At 47.7% G+C, this 21,564-nt stretch overlaps 2 pseudogenes; both read left to right on the top strand.

Annotated features, from left to right (window-relative positions):
* The first annotated feature begins 15,713 nt into the window (after window positions 1-15,713).
* On the top strand, window positions 15,714-17,432 carry LOC129514500 (protein NipSnap homolog 3A-like; annotated as a pseudogene).
* Window positions 17,433-20,248: 2,816 nt separating this feature from the next.
* Window positions 20,249-20,570, top strand: LOC129514625 (60S ribosomal protein L30-like; annotated as a pseudogene).
* The last annotated feature ends 994 nt before the right edge of the window (window positions 20,571-21,564 follow it).

Genomic DNA, 21,564 nt, shown 5'->3' with positions numbered 1-21,564 from the left:
TGGGTAACTGGGTGATGGGCATTTAGGAAGGCACATGATGGAGTGAGCACTGGGTGTTCTATAAGATGGATGAGTCACTGACCTCTACCTCTGAAACCAATAATACATTACATGTTAACTAATTAAATTTAAACTAAAAAGTGTAGACTATTAAAAAATAAAAATACAAACTATAGACTAAGGAAAAAGACCCACACCAAATTTTTCCTATTTTCAATTTAACATTAGAGATTTTTGCATTGTTAGGTTTAGTGTGTGTGTGTGTGTGTGTGTGTGTGTGTGTGTGTGTAGGGAGTGTAGCTTTCAGAAGAAAGCTTTTCCTACCATCTTTGAGCATATGTTTTAACTTGAAAAAAAATACTATTGGTTTTACAAAAAATTCAGGCCTGCATCTAACTAATCATGGAAAATGGTACAAAAGAGTTCTGCCCTAAAGTATACATGGATCATTCTGAAGTAGATGCTCAGAACCTGTCATGTCATGTCGCTGAGTCATTAGTGGAATAACAAGTCAACTTATGCTGCAAATTTGTAATGTTGAATGATAAGTAACTTTCTTGCCCTTATTGTAAATTTGAGGCACTTCTGATCTGATTCTATTATATATGAGAGGAAATGAGAATTGTTATTCAATATCATTATGTGACAGAGGTGAAATTGCTAAAGTGTGGGCACTATGATGTTTTCCTTTCTTCAATTTTAGGGAAATCGTTTGTCTGCATGACTGCGCTCACCAGTGTAATGGGAAGAAGTACAAATGGAGAAGTCAAGAGATTGGGCTGGTGATCACAGGGACTAGAGATGAGGAGAGATGGCAGAGAGGAGTCAGGGGGGATGAAGTTCCTCAAGAGTATTTATGGGAGAGGAGAGAGATTCTGGGGAGCAGAGGCCACAGTGGATGGGACACTGATAAATAGGAAATTGTAATATTTCACGTTTTTCTTTGTGTCATTTTATTTCCACACTCAGAAATCTTCAGACTAGATCTGATCAAATTTGCCTTTTGTTACCGAGAATAGCAGGAGATGGTTCAGTTTTACATTTGTATGATTATTTATTCCACTTTATGCAAAATATTTCTGCCACTTGTCTTTCAAGCTTCCAGATTGGTTATTGAAAGGTTTCTTGAAATTACTCCTTGGTCTTGTTTAGCTATTAGGCAGAAATTTCTGTAACTTAGTGACAGTCTAAGACTGGGCATGCGGCCCAGATCTGGCCAGTTGGATGCGAGAGAACTCTGTTGGTGGCATCTGGAAAAGATGTTTCCCTGGCAGAGGGAGAGGGTCACAAAGAGGTCTCTTTCTGTCCTGACTACCCTCTGTTCCAGTTTTTTGGTGTTGTTTTGATGGCTTATGACTATGAAGTGGCCTCCTGAAGGTGAAAGGTGAGCCTGGGGCTAGCAGAATGGAAGAAGGGAAAGATTTGGGTCCTTATAACACTGTTGAACCATTGAACTAGTTCTGCGTTGCCCACCTTTGGGGTACTTGGGGTCTTATAAGCCACTATATCTAACCACTACACTCCTCTATATTCCTAGCTTTTCTTAATCAACAATAAATATCCTGATGGGTAAGCCTCTGGCATTTAACTCTTTCCTTACATGCAGCCAAAGGCATTGCTAACTGGCACACAACACATTGAAAGTATTTGCCAGTTGTAAGCATTTCTTCATAAGGTGCAACCAAACAAAACGGACGGTAGAGCAGATAAAAACTTGCAGTTGTCACCCCTAATGTCTGATTTCAAATGTCTGTATTTATCAGAACCATTTGGCCTCCTTGATCGCCTTTATCCTAAGTAGATCTCATAGTTGAACTCAAATTATAAATGTCCGTTAAGAAAATTTGGCAATTTATCTGATTTTACCTATTGGTATGTAATCAGGGTTTTGCCTGAAAACAAGCTAAAATCATTGGAAAACCATAGCCAAAGCCTAAGGGAAGGAGGGTAGTTGAATGTTGGCATTTGTGCAAATGTGCATGTGTTAATCACCTCCTCCATCTGATCATATAGATTTATTAAGCCCCTTCTATTTGAGATCTACTGTTCTGGGGGCTGGAGATACAAGGCTAAATTTGACACAAACTCTGACATGTGTAAGATTTGGTCAGTGGTGTCATGATTTGAGAACACGCTCTGGATGAAAACTAGGCTCTCACCCTTGAATCACATCTTTCTCATATGTTCTGTATACAAGGCATCAGCAGACCCCTTTCCCTCACCTTGGCAACACTTCCTGGCCCCAAGACTTCCCCACACTTCTCACTCCTGCCCTCCTTGCTCCAGCTCATGCCATCCACACCTTCCACCTCTCCGGCTCTCCAGGTTGCAGCTGCTTCTCTACATGGTAGCAAAGAGTAAGGAATTATGTTTTTTTTAACATAAAGGAGATAATGATGTTCCTTTCTTTTCAGCTCTCCAGCTTTACATCACTATTAAGATAAATCCAAAGTGCTATTCTTCTCACAGAAGGCTTTATGATAGAGCACGATTATTCCTGTACATAGGAATACACACAGATGGTACTTCTTCCAGCCATGCCAACTGCTTTGATCTGATGATGAGATGTGACCCAAGCCCACTTAAGTGCATCCTTGTGCAAAGAACATCAGAGAATGTTAGGGAAAACATTCACCCCAGTGAAAGACCCCTATTCTAGAGGCATATCTATCATAAAAGAATTCTGCATTATAATAGCAATAGAAATGCAACATTATGATTATATAAACCTGACTTTGTAAAAGTTCTAAGTTTTCCGGTTACCTGTTTAAGACAATCTAAAGTGAAAACATTTAGGTAGTGAAGTCATGCACAGGTTACCTCTAATAATTCGAGGCATACATAGAAGAGCATTTGAAAGGCCTAAGGACCCAAGAGACAAAGAGATAATGGATATTTACTGCAATAGATGGCCCATGTCATGCTCCATAGAAAAAAAAATGTAAATGTTACTTCTAGCATATGTTAAAAACTTTTCTACATTCTTGGGGTGCCTGAGTGGCACAGTTGGTTAGGTATCTGACTCTTGGTTTCAGCTTAGGTCTGATCTCAGGGTCATGGGCTCGAGCCCTGTGTTGGGCTCCACACTCGGCAGAGAATCTGCTTGAGATTCTCTCTCTTCCTCTACCTCTCCCCCCAACCCCACTTGCTCTAAAATAAAAATAATTCTTTTTTCTTTTTATTAAATAGAGGGGATCCCTGGGTGGCTCAGCAGTTTAGCGCCTGCCTTTGGCCCAGGGTGCAATCCCGGAGACCTGGGATCGAGTCCTGCATCGGGCTCCCAGCATAGAGTCTGCTTCTCCCTCTGCCCGTGTCTCTGCCTCTCTCTCTCTCTCTCTATGTCTATCATGAATAAATAAATAAGATCTTAAAAATAAAAAAAAATAAAAAACAGAGCACGAGTTCCCTCTCACCATTTCCACCCTGCCATCTCCTCATTTGCTCCCATCCAGGTGTTCTGGCCCCCATTCCAGCTTGTTGCACACATCACCTATGTTCCTTGTCCCTGCAGTAACCTCGTATGTACGTATCACTTCACTCAGGTCTCTGCTCGAAGGCATCCCGGGGAGGCCCGCTCCCAACTTCTTCTCTACCTCTTTATACCAATACAGTATTGAATATTTATTCATTTATGGTCTACCTTCCTTTTTAAGGAGTTTTTTATTTAAATTCAATTTAGTTAACATATATGATTAGTTTCAGGGGTAGAATTTAGTGATTCATCAGTTGCTTATAACATCCAGTGATCATTACATTAAGTGCCCTCCTTAATGCCCATCACCCTGTTACTCCATCCCTCCCACCCACCTCCCCTCCAGCAACCCTCTGTTTCCTAGAGTTCAGAGTCTCTTATGGTTTGCCTTCCTCTTTGTTTTTATTTTATTTTTCTTTCCCTTCCCCTTTGTTCATCTGTTTGTTTCTTAAATTTCCCATGTAAGTGAAATCATATGGTATTTGTCTTTCTTTTACTGACTTGTCTTGCTTAGCATAATACCCTTTAGTTCCATCCATGTCATTGCAAATGGCAAGATTTTATTCCTTCTGGTGGCTGAGTAAAATGCCAGTGTGTGTGTGTACCCCACATCTTCTCTATCCATTCATCTATTGACCAGACATCTGGTCTACATTCTTCACTTTAACATCAGTTCCACAAGGGCAAGAGCTTTGCTGTTGTAATAAATCTGAATAAATGAATGAAAGAATGAATGAATGAACATGCAAGCTGTGGGTGAGCTGCTCATTTCTTTCTCACCCTGATTCTGTGTGACTGGTGATGTCTTCTTTGCCAGTTTTGTTCACCCTCCATGCCTCTATATTTGTATTTGCGAGATGAAGGGAAATGTCAGGCCAAGGGGGGTAGGGAGATTTTCAGTGACAGGCCTCTTGGGTCCCTCCCTTCCACATCGCTTGGGCAGCTGGCTGCTTCGTTCATGTATCTGAGGAGCCTGTTGCCAGGCAGGGTGGGAAGCTGGACTGCAGGCAGGTGATGACTACTGCCGGCTTCTCTCCCTTTACCCCTGGGAAGAAAGGCTAGCTCGAGCCACGCAGCAAACAAACACGAAGTCAGCAATGCTCTCTTCTGGCTTTGCATCTTTTCTATGCCTTACCCCTCTACTCTCACTCCTCCTACCAGCAACTTAATGGAATCCTGATGCCCTGTTTTCTCATTCTGTGAAGGTGAGTTAGAAAAATTAATGTATTCACAAGTATTCAGCATAAAGTTATTTCTCTTCCAAGTGTCTTTGCATGGAGTTGTAGGAGGAGCAGTGTCCTTGGACTCTAGAACCATGGACATTTCTGTCTCACTCTGGTTCTTTTCTAGCTGCGTGAGCTTAGGCAGGTATCTCTACCTTTCTGAGCCTCAGAAAGGGGATATCTGCAACTCAGAAGGGGGACATCTGCAACATGGGGACCTATCTCACATTTTTGAGTGGGTAGTTCAATGGGGTGACGTGCAGAAGGCACCTACCATAAGGACTTCACAGCAGAAAACTATGGTTGCAAGCAGGCAGTAGACGGTCAACGATACCTTGGCTCCCCATGTCTTTCTATAATCCTTGCAATTCATTCTGTGTACATTTCTGTTCAAATGAATGGCCCATCTTGCCTCTGAGCTTGGAAATGGGAACTGCTGGAAATGAGGCTGAGACAAATGGAAAACAAGAGTGGGAACATTAATACCTCTATAACCGGGACCCATCTTAGCAAAGCCTGCAGCCTGCACACTGTTTGCGGCCCCATTCACTCAGGTTGGAGGAGCTTTGAACCCATGGCCAGGGTGTTTTCTTCCTCTACATGTTGTGATTTCCCTCCAGGAGCAGGGTCTGATCCGGACTGCGTGTCCCTAACTGTAACCCCAGCCTGGCTCTGGTGGGGGTGGCTCCCTCCTCCTCTTCCTCACTGCTGACTCCCCTTGCTGGAGGGTCTGGGTGGAAGTGGGGAATCCAGCTCACCCACGATGATGACATATATCCGGCCTGTGAGAAATGGGGCAGGATGAGCACACCGTCCGCCTGCCCTTCATGCCGCTCAGCTCTGTCTTACTTCTCATGTTTTGAGCTCCGTTGTGGGAATGTGGAGTGGGGTGGGAGGGGGCACTGCTCAGGGAAAGGTGGAGTCTTGCCAACCCTTCTCCTTGATTATGGGGTTTGTCAGCAATGGAAAACCCGTGTGGAAAGGCCAAGAATCTGTAGCTTCCTGTCCTTGGGTGGACAAAGGGGTTTTGTTTACCTGGGAGAACTAGTCTTAGGGCCTCTGGCAACAGAAGTTCCAGGGCACAGTTACTCCGAGATGTCTGATTCAAACTAAGGGCTGGGAAGGCCTTGGATCTACCGGAGAAGGGGAGGCTGTCCCCTGGGGCGGGATGAAGGGTTGGGATTCTCCCCAAGGAGAGGAAGGAGAAAGGCCGAAAGCAGAATCTTCTGTGTCCTGCTATGTCAGACTCATTTCCATCTGAGAGACTTTGCATGTTCTCTCCTTGGAATGTTCCCCCTCCTAAATCTCCACGGCTTCTTCCTCGCTTCGTTCAGCGCTTGTCCAAAGGACACGTTATCTGGGAGGCCATCCCGGAGCCCCTCTCTCTACTTATGTTGTAATATTATCTCCAAGTGTTCTACTTGGCATATTCAACAAGCCTATGAGACGCTAGGTTAGTATGTGACAAATCAAAAAAAAAAGAATATTTTACCAGGAGTTCCCCAACTCCTAAATGTATCTTATTGGCGATCAATTTCTAGGATATACGACAGCTACCGGGGTTCAGAATGAATCATAATAGGGGCCAGCTGGACGGCTCAGTCAGTTGAGCATCTGACTCTCGATTTTTGTCTCAGGTCATGATCTTGGGGTTGTGAGATCAAGCCTCACATCAGGCTCTGCACTTGGTGTGGAGTCTGCTTAGGATTCTCTTTCTCTCTCTCTCCCTCTGCCCCCTTCCCCCATAAAAACGACAACAAAAACCCCACAAGAATAAACTGTAATAACCAAGCAATCCATTGGCCGAAGTTTCATTTGGCCAAAAGGAATAATACTCAGATGAGGCCCGACAAGAGTGGCCTCTTGTCGTGAACTGATGCTATTTATTTCAGGTGTTTGAGGATTTCCTCTCACATCCTCCATATCTGTGGGGTTACATACAGCCTGCTGTTTTGTAAAGTGATTAATCTAGTGTGAAAGAAATTGAAGTTATGATTTCCCTTCTACTTGAAACCTCCTTCTCCAAACAAAATGATGAAGATCACTATTAGTGGGACAGGATTCACTTTTTAAACTACAGGCACAGGGCAAGCTCAGGTAGAGTGGAAACCTTTTGCTTTAACCACCCATGTATGTTTTAAGGAACTTAAAAAAGAAATTCTGTAGAAATATTAATTGTTGTGTCTGTTTGCCTTATCAGGCTTAGGCGATTTCTAACTAATTGAATTGGGAGATTGTTCCACTTTGGTGGAAAGAAAAAGCAGGCAAACCGGCCACGTCTAGCTCTTTCATGGATCCCATTTATGAAGCTGTGATTGGCTTAACCACAGAGCCAAGCACGTCGGGCTCATTCAATTGCCATCAAAATACTTCCTGAGCACCTACCACGTGCCAAGCTTCTCTCGGGGATTTAGCAGTGGCGAAAGAGAAAAACACGTCTGCCTTCATGGAGCTTTCATTCTTGTGGGGGAGACAGGCAATGCCAAATAAAGTATATGGTATGTCAGAAAACAACACGTACTGTGGTTAAAAAAAATTAAAAAAAAAGGCAGAACAGGGAGATGGAGGATGCCGTGGAAAATGGGGTTGTCGGGGTCGTTCTTGGGTGACATTTGCACAAAGATTAAAGGAGGTCAGAGGGCTAGCTAGTGGAGGGGCCTGCAGAGCAGAGAGAACGGCCAGTGGGGGCCCTAAGCATGTTTGAAGAACGGCAGGGAAATCGCTGTATCTGGACCACAGTGAGCTAGGGAGGGAGTCGGAAAGGAAAGGGGGATCCTGTCTCCCAGGGCCTGTGCCCTTTGGAAGGACCTTTGTGCTTTGTTCAGAGTGAAAGCCGAAGTCCGGGTTTCACTGAGGAGTGACAAGACGTGCCCACAGTGCGAAAGGAATCCTGAACCGGGTTCTTTGACAGCCTACGTTATGTTAGTCACAACATCAGAATCCAAAAAGAGGGGCTTGGAGATCAAGTCATCCTCAGGTGTAGCTGGGAACCTGATGCGAGTCCCTATGCATGTTGCTAAGGGCCACCACCCTTTAAAGCCTCGGGGTTTCACCTTGGGAATGCTAAAGACCAACCGCCTCCAGGCCGATGCTAAAGGAGCAGTAGAGGAACAATTTTGGCTTCACCAGGTCAAGGTTCTTCACCCCCACTTTTGCATCTCTGCTTGAAGGAAGAGGGTGAGCCTCGGACGTGGGCCAGGGAAGCTCAGCCTAGGACCTTCACGCCAATGCCCTGCTGGTAAATTCCTGGTCACGGCAAACCTCGCCTAGAGAATCTTCTGCTAAGATTTCCTGAGTCATTTTTCTCTCCTAAACTTCTGGTGTTGCCGCAGTTGTTCATTTCATGGTTCACGATCTGCTATTTCTGTAAAACCAGGGGCACTTTGTTTAACAGGATTTTTTTTTTCTATTTTAAGAATTGAGAATCAGCTTGGGAGATGTTTGGAAGCAAAATGTGGATGTTGGAATCACTGGGGTTTTTGATTTGTCATGAAGAAAAAAGGTAATGAGTCCTGGCCAGACATTTCGGACAAGTGGGATGGGGCAGGATGACCTATTTTGGGTGTCCTCAGTGAGACGGAGGAAGAAGGGATCTGAAGCCTTCAGGAAATGGGAATGTGCTGGGGCAGATTCATCATATGACACCAGCTCACCCATCTCCTGACTGTGTCCGCCCCGAAGGGCCCGGGGGACACTCCCTTCACCAAGCTTGGGCAAGATGCATTTGTGGGGGGGAGGCCCAACCTCCGTGGAAAGCTCCATGGTGGCTCTTGTTTCTGCACCGGGAGTGACAGTGGGGACTGCTATCATCACCCGGGCTCCCTGACTTAAGTGGGGGTGATGGAACCTGGGAGCAGGAGGTGGTATTTAACTGTCAAAGACAAGGCGGGTGGGTGTGGCTCCTGAAAGGGTTAGTAGAGCCAAAGTAGAAATCAGAATAGCATGGCCACCAGGACATGGCATCGGCGAGGTGATCCGGATATTCCTCGAAAACTGAAACAGATGGGCAGGCTACTAAAGGCTTACCTGATTTGCATGGATGGAAAAGCTCTGGGTGCGGTGAAGGTTGGTAGAAGGTCGTGGGCCCTAAGACGATATCTGGACTTGAGCTAGTTCTTAGACCCGGAGGCCCTTGAATGATAGGGCAGAGAAGTCCCATTGAGGAAATCTGCTGCGAAGCCAACAGTTTACATTGTCAGCCTTCCTCCTAACTTCTCAAGAGCTCATCAGGGTGATCGCACATGTGAGGAGAAGGATGGACCCAGACTTTTGGAAAGTAGTGAACACTGGAGACACAAAGTGCCACGATGGTCCACCAATCAGGTGATCAATGGAGTTTGTCCCTGGGGGTCCCCCCTGACCCACTCTGTGGTTATTTCTGCAAATCTAAAGACCGTAGTTGTAGAAAAATATATCACCAAGTAGCAGCACCCCATATTGGTTAGATGGTAAAAGCATCTCTTTTTTTCAGGTTCCTAAATGCTGATTTTACCCAGCGCTCAGAGCACCGCCAATACCTAGAGGCCGCTCCCAGATGGCTGTGTCTCAGGGCGGTGTCTGCAGGGGGCGACCACTCTGGCTGCCTAGCTGGTGGCTCACGAAGCCGAGCACGCTGCAGAGCTGAGCATGACACGTGTGCTGCAGCAGACCGGGAAGGACGGGGAGGAGGGAACGGGTCCCGGTTTTGCCATGACTTGCGTGTGCGTTGCTGGACAAGTCGCTGTGTCCTTCTGAGCCTTGGTTTTCTCAACCTCCAGAAGAAACTTTGGGCTGGAGGCCGGGGATTCTCAATCTTGGCTGCATGTTGGAGTCGCTCCGGGGACCTCAACATTGCTCATAACCTAGGCTTTCCACTAGAGATTTTGATTTAATCGTTTCGGGTTCGGGGCGTCTGTTGTTTTTGACACATCCTCGGGCAGTTCAAATGCGCATCCAGAAGCTTCTTACCAGCTCCGAGCAGCCGAGCAGCCGAGCCTCCCCACGATGTTCCTCACCCCGGGATAGAAAGAGGCTCTGACACATTTGAAGTCAAAGTTCTGAAGGGGGGGATCCCTGGGTGGCTCAGCAGTTTAGCACCTGCTTTTGGCCCAGGGCATGACCCTGGAGTCCTGGAATTGAATCCTGCGTCGGGCCTGGCATGGAGCCTGCTTCTCCCTCTGCCTGGGTCTCTGCCTCTGTGTGTGTGTGTGTGTGTGTGTGTCTATCACGAATAAATAAATAAATAAAATAAAATAAAATAAAATAAAATAAAATAATAAAATAAAATAAAATAAAATAAAATAAAATAAATAAAAAAGCTCCGAAGGGCCTTTGGAGGAACGAAACCTGAAAACCCCTACTCCCCAAATTAAAATCTGCAACGTTCCCGTGTTGAGGGAGACGTCTGACTGGCCAGGCTACGGAGACGTCGGTCTAGGGACTAGCTCGACTATCTGTCCCAGCCGTTTCGATGACATTTTGGAGGGCTGATCAACGACGCGTCCACTGCGTCTGCCTGTGTCCTAGACACAGGCCCACATCTGTCCTTGTGTTTAATACGGGCCTCGCCGTCCCAACGCTGCGATGCGGATCTGCTTCCTCGGGGCGCTCTCCTCCGTGTCGCGTTCTTATCTTCGGCTCCGGTAGCCTTTGCGAAAGAGTTGCTCCTATCCCGCGAGCGGGATATTTGTTGTGGTTCTTGAGCCTGAAGCAACCACAAGCTCCCCCGGCGTCGTCTTCTCCCTGGGCCCCCCTCCTTCTCTGTTTCCTTACCTTTTAAAGGCTCAGCCCCGAAGTGTCTTCTGGGTGAAATGTTCTATAATTTTGCATCTCACAGGAAGCTCTTTATTCATTTCGACTTTACTTTCGTGTGGGGCATCAGATGAGAAAGTGGTCCAGGCTCATTATTTTGCATGTGGCCGTCTGGTCTCCCCAGCACCGTTTATTGAAGACACTGCCTTGTCCCCATCGTGTGTCCGGAACTGCTCCACGCTAATGCAATTCTACTGAAACCTGGCTTGTCCCCCCAGAATGCAAAGCTGAGCTACTTAAAAAAAAAAAAATTATTATTCATGAGAGAGAGGCAGAGGCAGAAGGAGAAGGCAGAGGGAGAAGCAAGGTCCATGCTGGGAGCCCGATGCAGCACTCGATCCCAGGACCCCGGGGTCACGCCCTGGGCTGAAGGCAGCCGCTCGACGGCTGAGCCCCCCAGGCGCCCCCTGAGCTCTTTTTCTAAAGCCAACTCGACTCCAAGCTGCTGCAAACCGATCGTGCTCATTGATAGCCGAGGTGGGTCCCTGGGGAGCATCTCCCCAGCTTGGTCAACCTTAAAACAATGGTGGCCTTTTCCCCGGCCGGTCAGGGACAGGGAAACCTGGCTTTGAAGACCTTGGAGCAGGGACGGCTAGATGGCACTGTTGCCCCAGATTTCCAGGGAGCCTCCCTCAGCAGAGGCTGCTGGAGGAGCTGAGCCATTAATGTCCACGGTACCGGCCGCGACCGGCGGAGGATGTGTCATCCCCCAGCAGCCCTGGGGCCCGGAGGTGGCTCAGACACTCCGCTGCCACCCGGTCCTCCCCTGGCCGAAAATGTCGTGTGCGCATGGCCCGTCCCCCCCGCTGCTTGGTCCCACACCAAGGCACCCTAAGAGGGTTAGTGGGATCCGTCCCAGTCGTGGATTTGGACGCCGCTCTCTCAGCCGTATGACCGTGTTTCGCAGGGCTTCGCCCAGGGAGCAGAGGGCGGTGGCTGCGGGGCTGCAGCGGGACCGGGCGCCGCCGGGCCGGGGTGACTTCGCGTCCCCACCACGTCGCAGGGGCCACCACAGGCTGCACACGTGTGGGTCACACTCCAAATCCCTGTGGTGCTTGGGGGGCCGGTGAACAGGGCCCAGGGTCGCGGAGGCAGGTGGTGGGGGGCTCCTCGGCCTCCGGGAGCCCCCGGGGTCTGTCCCTCCACCGCGAGGCCCACGTGTCCCCGGGGCACTGCGCTCTGCTTCCTGCACTCCCAGGTGTGCGGCCCTCGTCACCAGCCGCCCCGCTACGCCCGGGGCACACTTCTCTCTGATGACAGGGCCTCGGGGGACGGGGCCCCGCTCCCGCTCTGGCCGAGCCCTCAGGACCTTTGTCTCCACACACGCTGGGCCCTGTCCGGCCAGCGGTGGCCCGTGGCCAGGTGGCCAGGTGGTGGCCCATCCCGGGAGGCGGTGGCCTTGCCACCCCCCCCACCTGTCCTGCCCTCCGGGTATCACGGTGTCGCCTACACCTGGGAGAGCGTCCCCAGGCCAACCCCTCTGGTGCACGGTTCACAGAAAGTCCTCTTCAGTCGGCACCAGCAGGGCCCAGAGGCGGGCTGCAGGGGGTGCAGGGTCGGGGTGCGGCCCGGGGAGCAGAGCCTCTCCCCTCCTGGCAGGGAAAGCCAGGCCCCAGACCAGAGCCCCCCCCTTGCCCCAGGGCTCGGGGGCAGCCGGAGAGGAACCACCGCAGGTCCCCACGGAGGCCTGCTGGCTCCTGAGGCTCCGGGCCTTGCCATCTGCTGAGGCCTCCCGAGCGGGGCCCTAATTAGGCCGCATCTGGCCGCCCCCCCACCCTGTGCTCCCGACCCCAGGCAGGACTCCGCTCCCCCAGCTGCGAGTCCCCGGGGCTCCGAGCAGCTGCTCGGCTCGTTATTGGACCGCAGGGTCCCCAGGTGGCCGCCGCACTCTGGAAGCGGGTGGGGGGGCGAGGGGCACCAAGGCACCGGGGTCCGAGGGCGGCAGAGGGAGGATGCAGCCCGCAGAGTGTGAGCCGCCGTGCAGAGGCCCGGGCGGGCGGAGGAGCTGGGTCCCTAACCTGCAGCAGGGGAGTAGCTCCCTGCTCCCACCGGGGGCCCAGCCCGAGGGAACCCCCTGTGCTCCCCAGGGTGCCCCATGCTCCTGCCCTGTGCTTCCCGCCCAGTGACCGGCGACACCCCCTGCCCTGGAGAACAGGGCCTCAGAGCTCCCCTACTGGGGACAGCCTCCAAGTCACGCCTGCAGGTGGGTCCGTGTCGGCAGGTGTCCAGCTCCCTGGGGCCCCCAAACCGTGGCAGGTGTCAGGCGCCCTCCCCTTCTCAGCATGATCCCGGCCTGGTCTGGGGGTCGGTGGTGACAGGAGGCCAACGGGAGGAGCCCTGGGCAAAAGCCACGGGGAAGCTGCACGGAAGGTGGGATCCTCCTCGAGGGGTCGTGCTGGCGAAGGGCGCTCGCTCCCGCCGAAGTGCGCCGCCAGCGTGGACCCCGCTTCCCAGGAACCCGAGTGGAGCCACGGGGACACTGAGTCCCATGGGCTCCCCCCTTGTGGAGCAGGACTGTTTGAAGCAGTGGGATTGTGGAGCGTCGGGGGGCGTCCCTGGGTCAGAAGGCCATGGGGTTTGGCTTCGGGCCTGTTGCAGCCGTCGGAGGGCCGCGGGCTCGGGGCTGGGCCGGGTTCCCCTGGGAGGCAAGGGCAGCGCTGCCTTTTTCCCCCAGGTCTCTGGGGGCATCAGAAGTTAGGGGTTTGCTTTCTGCATTGGGGTCAGCAGGGCTCAGAGGGGACGGCTTCCTCCGTCCTCTCCCCAAGGCTGTTGGCTCAGGGGTGGCCAAGTGGGGGGCAGCCCTTCCCAGACTCCGGCCCCACAACCCGGGCTTCAGAAGGGGGACCGCGCAGAGGTGCACAAGGGCATGGGAGCCGCGGGGAGAACAAGACGGGGGCATGCGGGGGGCTCAGCCCAGGCCGGGACCCGGGGTCCTGGGATCGAGTCCTGTGACGGGGTCCCTGCATGGAGCCTGCTTCCCCTCTGCCTGGGTCTCTGCCTCTCTCTGTGTCTATCTATGTCTTTCATGAATAAATAAATAAAATCTCAAAAAAAAAAAAAAAAAGGAAAAAGAAAACTGCCAAGTCCTTAATTGGAGCCCGCGGCTCCTGCGGGGGCTTGGGGGCCTGGAGCGCTGATCTCTGTGGTGGGTGTCCAGCCGGTGCCCGGGAGATGGATCCCGGCTTGGCCCCTCTGGTGTGGACAGCCCCGGGGTGGGGCACCGCTCCTAGCTCTGAACGGAGCACTGCCTCCCTGACCTGACCCCGCTCTGGCCCTGCCCCCTGGAACTGCACGGACACTGCCCGTCCCCTCTGCAGATGACAGCCCGGGGGTGGGGGGTGCTTATCACAGTCCCCAAGGCCTCCATCACCTGGGGCCCCACCGCAAGCAGGGCTGGCGAGGAGTGCCTCCCATCCCTGGGGCCTCAGCTCGGCCGCCAAGGACCCCGCAAGGAAGGCAGGAACCCTTGCCACGCTGCCGGGACAACAGCTTCATCCAGGAGCTATTTTTTTTTTTTAAGATTTTATTTATTTATTCATGAGAGAGAGACAGAGGCAGAGACCCAGGCTGAGGGAGAAGCAGGCTCCCTGTGGGGACCCGGTGCAGGACTCGATCCCGGGACCCGGGGTCACGGCCTGGGCCGAGGGCAGGTGCTCCACCCCTGAGCCCCCAGGCGCCCCCCACTCAGGAGTGCTTGCATAGCTGGGGGGGGGGGAGGCGAGGTGAGGGAGCAGCCACAGCCCCCAAGGGCAGGGGTGTCCCCGGGCCCAGAGCCACGGGAGGCCCCGGACGGGCCAGGCACTGAGGGGCGCTGCCTGCTGCGGGACCCCACGCTCCCGGGGAGCTCCCCAGGCCCCTGGTGCAGGAAGCAGGCGAGGCCGAGCCTGTGAATGAAGAGGAGTGTTTGCCTGAAGTCGGGTCCCCAGGGGATCTGGGTTGGGTGGATTTCTTTCTTTCTTTCTTTCTTTCTTTCTTTCTTTCTTTCTTTCTTTCTTTCTTTCTTTTTCTTTTCTTTCTTTCTTTCTTCTTTCTTCTTCCTTCCTTCCTTCTTTCCTTCTTTCCTTCGTTGTTTCTTTCTTTCTGTTTTTCTTTCTTTCTTTCTTCTTTCTTTCCTTTTTTGTTTTCCTTTTTTCTTTCTTCTTTCTTTTCTGTCTTCTTTCTTTGTTTCTTCCTTCCTTTTTTCTTTCTTTCTCTTTCTTTTTTCTCTTCTTTCTTCTTTCCTTTTTTCTGTTTTCTTCTTTCTTTCTTTCTTTCTTTCTTTCTTCTCCTTCCTTCCTTCCTTCTTTCTTTCTTTTCTTTTTTTTTCTTTCTTTCTTTTCCTTCTTTATTTCTTCTTTCTTTCTTTCTTTCTTTCTTTCTTTCTTTCTTTCTTTCTTTCTTTCTTTCTTTCTTTCTTTCTCCTTCCTTCCTTCCTTCCTTCCTTCCTTCCTTCCTTCCTTCCTTCCTTCCTTTCTTCCTTCTCTTCTCTCTCTCTCTCATTTCCCAGAAGGCTGCCCCTTTGCTCTGGTGATTGTGCTCTTCTTATTTTCCTTGGGAAATTGCCCTCCTGCATGCATGTGGCTGGGCCGACAGTGCCATGACCCCAACAGCCCCTTTCCCAGAGGGGGGCACATCAGACAAATTGGCGACTTGGGCAGAGTTGCTGAGGGACACGTGGTTGCTGGAACTGACTCCGATGATGGCCCTTCCCTACAGAGGCAGTGTTCAGGTTCTCCGCTGACATCCCTGCAGCTGCTCTGATTCTGGGGTTTTCCAAGACCCTGCTGTTCACCCTCCTCTTTTTACTATTATTGCAAGCACTTCCCAGAATCCCTCCCATAAAGTCCTTTCTTGCTCAGGTTACCTAAGGTCTATTTCAATTGCATACAACCAAAAAACAATGTGCAGTCTTTACCTGTATTTCTTAAAAGTGAGAGGAAACCACCTGGCTTGGTGGTAATCTATCAAATATTGACTCTAAAGCCAGCACACCAGCTATCCCTCTATGTTTGTGTCTTCACAATATTGGAAGCACAGTGAATTACTGCCAACCTGGCAAGTAAGCTCCTCTTGGTGTGCTGAAGGGACCTATTTTGATTGCTATGCAGTTTCAAAATCTGTGATACAAATGAGTGTATGGGAATCAGGTCCGGAAAAACCACTTTTATGTGATGACTGTGATTTGGTCATATCAAAATGGGCACATCAAAATATAAAAATAGCTTTTTCATCTCCTAGAAATGTGAACCATGAACATCTCAAAGCCTCATCCTATTCTTGGGTTTGACCTTACTGCACCTCTAAAATTCACTCAGAAATGGAAGATGAAGATGAACAGCAGGAAGTCAGTGTGGTTATAATTATATTAGTGGCACTTTAGAAAAATTTCTATTTTTTTTAGAAAAATTTCTTTAAATTGCTTTACACAAATGTCAAAATATCTTCAAAGCAGTTGCATCAAAATATCATGTATCTGATTTCTATATGTACATTTGAGTCATAAAAATGTGCCAAAAATATGGGTTTTTTGCAAGAAGAGGATCCCTTCCATCATCATGCACTACTTTTCAGATGGACAGAATTGAGTTTATCAAGAGCACTTATGTTCAGTAATTCAACTAGTTAAGAAAACTCTTCTTCATGTAACTCATTCAGTCCACGTTTACCCACATTGTCCACAGCGAGAGTCTGACAGTAACTTCTTGAAATCTCAACCCAGGAAAATATTAGCTTCCCTTATAGCTTCTAAGCACAGAAACAAGGTTAGTTTGGTAAAGCTTGTTTCATAAAAATCATGGTGGCACAAATAATTATTTCAATCATTCTCATTTAAATATTAAAAGATATCAACATTTAAAAAAATTGGTCAGGTCCTAGTTTCTAATAGGGAAACCGTAAGAGAGGGACCCTTGAAAGACCGCTGACCGGCTGCCGTTCTCAACACTTGAAGCTGCCAGCATGATAGTCTCCTGATGGGTCTGGCCACATAGCCATTCACCCTCAGATGTGTCCGCCTTTGCTATGGTGGGGTGGGGGGAGGAAGACAATATGATGGAATACTCTGTGAGTTTCATACTTATGGCCTTAAACTTTTAAAAGATAAATGAGTTTCCAGAAAATGTTACAAAAATCATTCATCTTTGAACAGCTGACTCTGCATTGGTTGGTTTCAGGAGTGCAAAATTTGGAGGCAGAGTAAATGAAGTGTTTCATGTTTGGAAGTGTGATAGTTTTGCTCATGAAACTGAAGTTCAGAAAGGCTTGATCAAAAATAAGGAATGCCCAGAACAATTTCTCATCCCAAATTTGGCTCTCCTCGCTAACCAAGAGTTTGAGATTACTTATGTGGTACCATTGTCCAAAACAGAAAAGCCTCCAAAGGAGTCCATGAACTGGTTATTTTCCAGATGAAACCTGACGGGCCAGCTCCGCGGGGTGACACATGTAAGAGGGAAGTTGCTGCCCTTTAGATTGAAGACACATAAAACCAACTGATGTTCTCTGCCCGGAATATGGAGCAACCAGCAGAGCTCATGTTCTTTGGTGCAATGAGTGTGGATAGTCGTGTAGCTGGGAGACATCAGTTTCATGAGAACCTCAGACTCATGGTGGCTGTTTGGGAAAATGTCAACTACGAAGTGTTACAGCAGAAGATTCTTCGGATTCCTATGTCACCTCACCGTTAAAATAGTCTGCTACTGAAATATGAAGCATTTCATTAACTGCTCTAAAATGTGTCTTTTAGGGGGTTCGGTTCTCCCAAGAGATTCTCACTTTTATTTCGAGGAGGTGGTAAGTTAATTAACTACGTCCCTTGCATTTTTGGAAGACACCTCTGTCTTTTGTCAGCACCGCTTCAGGAGATAGTTCTGTTCATTTCCCCTATGACATTTGCGTATCTGTTCGAAATTGTTATCACTACTGCATGATCTTGATTTTTCTTTTGTTTCAGAATATCTCTTCTTCTGTATTTTGACAACCCTTTGCCTTATAACATTTTATTATATTCAAATGATGATGTCACATTTCCATGCTTGTGACAATATTTTAACCTTATTTGCACACAATGTCTATCTTTTCATCATGTCTGTTTTTCTGGTATTTTTAAACAATTTCTTTGCCCAGTTAAGTTTATTTTGTGATACCAAATAAGACTCACAAAAATTTAGATCAAATATATTTCTTTACTTTGGAAAAGTACAGTATTACCTGTGCCATCTGTACTAGTTATGGTTTTCATATTAATTATTAGTCATTCTAACTTGGAAAATAATGTAATTAGGTCTTGGTATTAAAAAACTTTAGAAGACGTATTGGTTCGTATGCTGAAGTGTGTTCATTTATAATTAATTTCCCTATTTTACTTCATTTTATTTTTATTTTTTTAAGTTTATGTATTTAGAGAAAGAGAGAGAGAGAGAAAGTGGGAGGAAGGGTTGGCAGGAAGGGGAGGGGGAAAGGGAGAGAGGGAATCTCAAGCAGGCTCCCTGCTGAGCCAGATGTGGGGCTCCATCCTATGACCTTGAGACCATGACCTGACCTGAAATCAAGAGTCAGATTCTCAACCAACTGAGCTACTGAGGTGTTTCAACTTCATTTTCCTTTTCTTTTATTTTTTCAACTTCATTTAAATCACAACTTAACAAAGATACTTGGACATCTCTTTGTTTTAAGGAGATCTTTATGGCTATGTAAATACTTGCAGTAATAAAACTCTATATATCTGTAAAGAAATATTAGTGGTCTGGATATTTTAACTTTCACCTTTCTGTAATCCACCCATTTCTTTTTTTTAATGGAGCATGTTCCTGTTCTCCAAAACATGGCTGCTTGTACCCCACACTTGCCTCTGTGAAATGGGATGCCATTCGCCTGAATGCATCTGAGCGGCCAGATGTTTTCCTGCCTCCTCACTTCCCTCATGTTTCAATTTCGTACTAACGGTATTTGTTCCAGCCTTCCCAGTTTGAAGATCACATTCCTTGATAGAGAAAGCAATATAGGAGGTAAATTGCCCTGGTTTCTCTGTTAGCTTTCACCATGACATCATTTGCCTGCAACAGGCCCTTCATTCCTTCTGCTCTGACCCCGGTCCAAAGCCCCCTTACACCCATTTTAAGCCTCAGGCCAATTTGGCCTCTGTTTCTCTGGGACCATTAGGACTGGCTAATCTTCCTTGGTTATAAGTGCTTCTTTTCATATTTCAGGAATTACTTTTAAAATCTGGGATAATTAGAGAGCTGTCTGCATGGTTTGTTGTTGTTTGTTTGCTTTTGGTTTGCTTTTTAAAGGATGCTTCCCCTTTTTCTTCTTGAGCGATGTCATTTGTTATTATGGACTGGATATGTGTGTTTCCTTAAAATTCATATGCTGAAATCTAATTCCCAAATTTGGAGATGCAGCCTTTGGGAGGTGATTTGGGACCAAATCACCTGGGTGGTTAGCTCACTCACTCTCTCTGTGCCACCCAAGGATGCAAGGAGAAGCTGACAATCTGCAGCTCAGAACAGGGATTTCCCCAAAAGCCCACCCAGACAATGCTGGTGCCCTGACCTCTGACTTCCAGCCTCTGGAACTGTGAGGAGGAGGTTTCTGTTGTTTACAAGCCACCTAGTCCCTGACGCGTTGTTACAGCAGCTCAAATGCATGAAGATATTTGTTATTGTTCAGGTAGGAATCTTTCCTGTGAAACTTCTTTCTTTTTTTAGCCACTCTAACTTTGCCAAGGGTCATACCTACCTTCTCTCTGAACTTTTGCAAATTATTTCCCCCCTAAAATCTAGCTTTCATGTCTCATTATGGCCAGTGCTTCTGTTGGGGAGCAAGAATGTCCTGTCCCTTTCATGATCCTTCTAGCCAGACTGAGAATCAAATTGACATGAGGCAGATTAACAGGAGAAAATAAAATTTAATAGTGTTCATACAGGGAATCCACACAGACATGGAAATCCCAAAGGCAAGCAAAATAAGGTGTATGTGTCATTCTGGACTAAGGAGAAGGGATAAGGGTCTGGAACTTCTTTTGAAGGAAGGAATGTAGTTCATGGGAAGATAAGAAATAAATGTTTGGTAGACAAATATTTTCTGGGCCCCTTGGAAACAATGGGACATAGAGGACTTTAACCAAACAGGCCTTGTTAGGTTCTTCTCTGTCTACCATACCTAGTTTATATCATAGTATGGTTGTCTATGGTGTAATTCTCTTCCTGTAAATTCTATTTAGGCAAATGAGGAAGAAGTAAAGAGCTCTTCCTCAATCTGCTGGGTTTGGCTGCTTTTTAACTCAAAACAATCTTCATGCTACAGTGGCCTATCTTGGGGTCACTCGGACCTCTTGGACTCCACCACTTTCTTCATTCTTTGGGTGTTAATAGTTCCACAATAGTCACTTTATATGAGTATTTATTTGACTACACTAGGCTTTTTGGGCCTAAGGGTTAGGTTAGAAGCCTTCAAGTAGTAGCTGAAAGATCACGGGCCTCTGAATTTAGCAGATTTGAGTTCAAATCTCCATAGACCTGCTGATGATCTTAGTCTTGACCTGTCTTGACTCCTAGGGTCAATCATATCACTTTGCAGGGATGCTTTTAAAATCATTGAGAATGTAAAATTAGCTCAATAAATGGTACCTATTATTATTGCCTGAATAATGTTTTTGATCTTTAGGGATACTTTCCTGCTCCAGCATATGTGCCTGAGCTTTCTTTCCTTTCTCGCTTGGAGAAAGCAAGCCTCATTAAAAGGCTGCTCTTGGTTGGGGCTGTCCCACACCTAAGGCAGGAAGATGCAGGCTACAAAGAAGACGAAAAAGTTGCTGGAGTCTAACAATTATAAGCTCCAATTCATTATGAGGAGTGGGGTACAATCAGACTTTGAAAATGGTCAGACATGGCAAAGCGAAATTGGTCAATCCTGGCCAACAACTGCCCAGCCTGGAGGGAATCTGAAATAGAGTACTACGCCACAGTGGCCATCACTACAGTGGCAATAATATTGAACTGGGCACAGCAGGTGGGAAACACTATAGAGTATGTACACTGGCTGTCATTGGGTCAGGTGATTCTGATATCATGAGAAGCCTGCCAGAACAGACGGGTGAAAAGTAAATCATGCAAAATTTTTCTTTAAGAAAACTGGCCAGAGCTTGTTAAAAAAAATGTATGCGCGAGTTGGGAGTGTGGATAAGTCAATCTACAAGAGGTAACAGTAGGGTTGAAACATAGACATACTGGTGGCAAAGAGCAACTAGTTGAGCACACAGGTTCTGAAAGCTAAAGTGAATGCCTTAAAATTTTTCTGGGCCACATATTAGTTTTGTGATCTTCAGCCAAGGGCTGGAATGTGCTGCATTCCCATTTCTTTATCTACAAAACAGCCCTAACTCATTGATTTGTTCTAAAGATTTGAACAAGTAAATACATGTAATTGCTTAGACTATTACCTGGCACATAGTGCTTAATAATGTTAGTTTAGCCCTTATGATTATCACTGAGCACGTCATTATATGAAGACAGAGGCCCCAGCATTCCCATGCCAACCAGAGTATCTGAGACAACACTGAGAAACTCTCTCAGATAAACTGGGCTAAGGAGATGAGCAAAAGAAAGTCACTGAAAAATGTTCATGAGAAAGCTTCAGTTGAGAAGTCCTTCCATCGGGAAACAGGTAGACACATCTGGAGGGAATGGGTTCGAGTCATGATGCTCTAAGGGATGAGCTTATAAGGGCAGCTGAACATTTACCATCAGTTTTGGGGTACATCTTGCTGAATCACGGAGCCCCCATCTGAGCAGGCTAGCCAAGTGTCCCCTGCCCTTTTAGGGGACTGGAGGTGTACACCATTCTCTGACAAGATGGATTGTCAGTGAACCCGTGGGTAGGCAGCTACACACCTTATAAATCCTCCTCCCCTTCGTTTTTTGGCCATCAGTCAAACCAACTTTTAAAAAGATGTGTGCTCAAAGGCTAAGTTGTAGGATCAAAGTCTGGGATAGTGGCAAAAAGGAGAAAGCACTGGAGACAAGGCCAGTGCTCTTCAGGACTATTCCTTAGACTCTAAGGGAACAAAACCCTGCTCAGAGCTAAAATAAACATGTTTCC

This window comes from Nyctereutes procyonoides, unplaced genomic scaffold (genome assembly GCF_905146905.1).
Source record: "Nyctereutes procyonoides isolate TBG_1078 unplaced genomic scaffold, NYPRO_anot_genome, whole genome shotgun sequence".
Classification (NCBI taxonomy): Eukaryota; Metazoa; Chordata; class Mammalia; order Carnivora; family Canidae; genus Nyctereutes; species Nyctereutes procyonoides.
This window is presented reverse-complemented; position numbering and strand designations above follow the sequence as displayed.